The sequence below is a fragment of the Myotis brandtii genome, unplaced genomic scaffold, assembly GCF_000412655.1.
Source record: "Myotis brandtii unplaced genomic scaffold, ASM41265v1 scaffold1286, whole genome shotgun sequence".
NCBI classification, from domain to species: domain Eukaryota; kingdom Metazoa; phylum Chordata; class Mammalia; order Chiroptera; family Vespertilionidae; genus Myotis; species Myotis brandtii.
This window is the reverse complement of record NW_005354535.1, coordinates 54,154-58,637: the sequence shown is the minus strand read 5'-3', so window position 1 is coordinate 58,637 and position 4,484 is coordinate 54,154. Positions and strand designations below refer to the sequence as shown.

General features: G+C 51.3%; 1 pseudogene; it reads left to right on the top strand.

Moving 5' to 3' along the window:
* Window positions 1-403: 403 nt before the first annotated feature.
* Window positions 404-4,484, top strand: part of LOC102244470 — a 12,028-nt pseudogene continuing 7,947 nt past the window's right edge.

Here is a 4,484-nt window from a genome sequence, read left to right as displayed (position 1 = left end):
CTGGCTAGAACCTGGCTAGGCTGCTGATCAACTGACCGCCGTCTGCGTGTCATTTCTTCTTCGCCGACTCTGGCCTTCTCGCGGGGCCCGGGTCACCCCAAACCACGGAGAGAGCCCCCGGGAGGTGCGGCCGCACTACGGACCCCGGACCCCGCTGGGTCACTCGGACTTGTAACGTGTGGACTCACCGCCGCTGACTGCACCGCCTGCTGGCCCTGAGCTTGAGCGAGGGGGACCCGGCCCGGGTGACGCGGTGCCCGTTGGCGGAGCCCCGGGCCCTCCCGCCCTGGCCCGCCCTCCTGCACATGAAGTGATTCCGCGGTCGGGGACTGGATTGCGGTTCTCACGCCCCTGCTGTGGGGAGGGGGTGTTCAACCCAGGGCCTTCGGTCCTTCGGTGTCTTGCGAGTGTTCTGTGTATGCCCATATTCTGCTCTTCAGTTCATAAGTATACGTATACTGAGCGTGTCCACGTCTCCTCGCCCAACCTGAGGAGTCCTTTGGCACCATGTCCTGTGTGCATTATAAATTCGCTTCCACACTCAACTATGCCATCGTCACCTTTGATGGGCGGCACATCTCCCTCCGCGACCTAAAGACGCAGATTATGGGGAGAGAGAAGCTGAAAGCTGCCAAGTGCGACCTGCAGATCAGCAACGCGCAGACCGCGGAAGAATACACTGATGATAATGCTCTGATTCCTAAGAATACGTCTGTCATTGTTAGAAGAATTCCTATTGGAGGTGTGAAATCTACAAGCCAGACGGACGTTATACGTCGAACTGAACCAGTGATGGGAACTTCAAAAGTCACTGACGACTCTTCTGCACCTATGTCTCTGGCCCAGCTTACAAAGACTGCCAATCTGGCTGAAGCCAATGCTTCTGAAGAAGATAAAATTAAAGCCATGATGTGGCAGTCTGGCCGTGCATACGACCCCATCAATTACATGAAGAAGCCTCTAGGTCCACCACCTCCATCTTACACCTGTTTCCGCTGTGGTAGACCTGGCCATTATATTAAGAATTGCCCAACAAATGGGGACAAAAACTTCGAATCTCGTCCTAGGATTAAAAAGAGCACGGGAATCCCCAGAAGTTTCATGATGGAAGTGACAGATCCTACCATGAAAGGTGCAAAGCTCACCAGCACCGGGACATATGCAATACCGACTATAGAGGCAGAGGCATATGCAATTGGGAAGAAAGAAAAGCCACCTTTCTTCCCAGAGGAGCCCTCTTCGTCTTCTGGAAAGGACGACCCTATCCCAGACGAGTTGCTCTGTCTCATCTGCAAAGACATCGTGACTGATGCCGCTATCATTCCCTGCTGTGCGAACAGCTACTGTGATGAGTGTATAAGAACAGCGCTCTTGGAATCAGAGGACCATACATGCCCAACGTGTCATCAACATGATGTCTCTCCCGATGCTTTAGTTGCCAATAAAGCCTTGCGACAGGCTGTTAATAACTTCAAAAATGGAACTGGTGGTTATACAACAGGACTACGGAAACAGTTACCCCCACCACCACCGCTGATACCGCCTCGGAGACCACTCATTCAGCGGAATCTACAGCCTCTGATGACATCTCCAATATCAAGACAGCAAGATCCTCCGATGATTCCAGTGGCATCTTCATCAGGCCACCTGGCTCCCTCTATACCTTCAGTAACTTCTAATCAGTCTTCCTTAGGCCCTGCTGTGCCTGGAAATCCATCTACCCCAGTGCCTGTACCCGATGTAACTGCAACGGTCTCCATATCAGTCCACTCGGAAAAATCAGATGGGCCTTTCCGGGATTCCGATCATAAATTATTGCCGGCCGCAGCCCTCGCCTTCGAACATTCAAAGGGAACCTCTTCAATAGCAATGACTGCCCTTGTGGAGGAGAAAGGTTACCAGGTGCCTGTGCTCGGAAACACATCTTTGCTCGGACAGTCACCAACTGCTGGGTATAGCGTCCCTCCCCCCGGGTTCCCTGCAGCGCCAGCCAATTTATCCACACCTTGGGGATCATCAGGAGTGCAGACTGCTCACTCAGATACCATCCCAACAACACAAGCACCACTTCTGTCCAGGGAAGAATTCTACAGAGAGCAGCGACGGCTAAAAGAAGAGTCTCAATATCCCTACAGTGGTTCCGCATACTCCAGAAGTCCTTCTGCCAATTTAGCAACACCTTGGGGATCATCAGGAGTGCAGACTGCTCACTCAAATACCATCCCAACAGCACAAGCACCACTTCTGTCCAGGGAAGAATTCTACAGAGAGCAGCGACGGCTAAAAGAAGAGTCTCAATATCCCTACAGTGGTTCCGCATACTCCAGAAGTCCTTCTGCCAATTTAGCAACACCTTGGGGATCATCAGGAGTGCAGACTGCTCACTCAAATACCATCCCAACAGCACAAGCACCACTTCTGTCCAGGGAAGAATTCTATAGAGAGCAGCGACGGCTACAAGAAGAGACTAAGTCTAAATATCCCTATAGTGGTTCCTCATACTCCAGAAGTCCTTCTGCTTACGCTAAATCAAGACGTGGTTCAGGGCGCTCACGTTCTCATTCTCGATCACTTAGCCACTCACACTCTCGTTCCTATTCGCGATCACTGCCATGTCCCAGAAGAGGCAGAGGCAAGAGTCGAAATTACCGCCCAAGGTCTAGGTCTAGATCTCATGGATATCGTCGTCGATCTAGGTCAAGGTCACCACTATATAGGCGACATCCTTCGCGATCAAGGTCCCCTCAAGCATTTAGGGGACAGTCTCCAAATAAATGCACTGTACCACAAGGGGAAACAGAACGTGAATATTTTAAGAGATACAGAGATGTTCCACCACCCTATGACAGAAAAGCTTATGATGGGAGGAGTGTTGACTTTAGGGACCCATTTGTAAAAGAGCATTACCGAGAATGGGAGAGGAAATACAGGGAGTGGTACGAAAAACGCTACAAAGGTTATGCTGCTGGAGCACAGCCTCGACCGTCAGCAAATGGAGAGAACTTTTCTCCAGAGAGCTTTCTACCACTTCATATCAGGAATTCTCCCCTTACAAGGGGCCGCAGAGAAGATGATTCGGGTGGGAAACGTCGTAGAAGTGGAAGCATAGGTGGTAGCAACCATCCAGAAAAGCTTTCAACAAGAGACAGCCACGATCGGAAGGACAGTACAAAGTCAAAAGAGAAGGAGAGGGACAGTGCTGCAGGAGATGGTCCAGGAAGTAAACATAAGGAACTTCGAAGGCGGAAGAAAGTGAAGGCTTTCTCAACCCAGAGTTGTTGGAACCTTCTAGAAAATCAAGAGAACCTACAAGTCCAGTGATGAGATGCCTCCCAGGGCCTCCGGTTTGGGTGGGAGTGGCATTCCAGCTGCACCCCTTCCCCAACTCCAGGGCTGCACCTCCGGGGATGCTGGGCCTCTCCCACCACTGGGAGCTGACTGCCGGAGCAGGCCCAGCCTTGCCTTCTGCAGGGCTCCGTGCAGAACCCCTAAACCTAAACTTAACAACCCCACCCCTAACAACCCTCACCCTCACCCTAACCCGAACCTGACCTTGACCTGACCCTGACAATAAAGCTAACATTAACACTGAAAATGACCCTGATGCTGACCCTTACCCTGACACTTATGATGACCCTGAATCTAACCCTGACCTTGATGCTGACCCTAACCCTGACCCTGATCCTGATCCCCACACTAACCCTGACACTGACCCAAAACCTAACCCTAACCCTGACCCTAAACATAACCCTGATGGTGACCCTAACCTGACCCTGAAAATAAACCTAACAATAACCCTGACCCTGACCCTGATGCTGACCCTGAATCTAAACTTGACCTGACCCTGACACTTATGTTTACCCTGACCCTGACCCAAGATCTGACCCTAACCCTGACCCCCTATCCTCTATCCCCTATCCCCTATCCCCTATGCCCTGGCGTCCACCACCTGGATTTTCCCCGGAAGGCCCTGCGGGTGGCCTGGCAGTAAAAGAGGGACTGGAGATTTTGTGTGTGGGGGGGGGGAGGGGGTGGGTGTGACTGAGGACCGAGTGGATTCACCCAGAACACTATTTGCGGACCTGGACCCTTGAAAACCCGGGGACTCTGAAAGCCTAAACGAGGCGAGTACTCCAGGGACAACAATGGAGGATTCATTTTCTCTTTGTTGTTGTTGTTGTTGCTGTTGTTTTTGGAATTGAATGTATTGGGGGAGACATCGGTTAATAAAATGAAATGGAATGCCATAGGATAATATGGAAGTTGTAAATACATAAGAAGCTTTGCATTGTGGATGAAAAGGGGTCACATGCTCACCTGACCCACTCGCAGGAGGCCTGGCCTGGCCTTGCAAACTCTGACACCTAAAGTGATCACCCAGGATGTGCTGAAATTAAAAAGACTTTTTAAAGTAGAAAGCAGTGTATAGTGAGTGTGTAGTCACGCCCTAGGCCGGGTATCTTCCCTGAGAGAGATCATCTTTG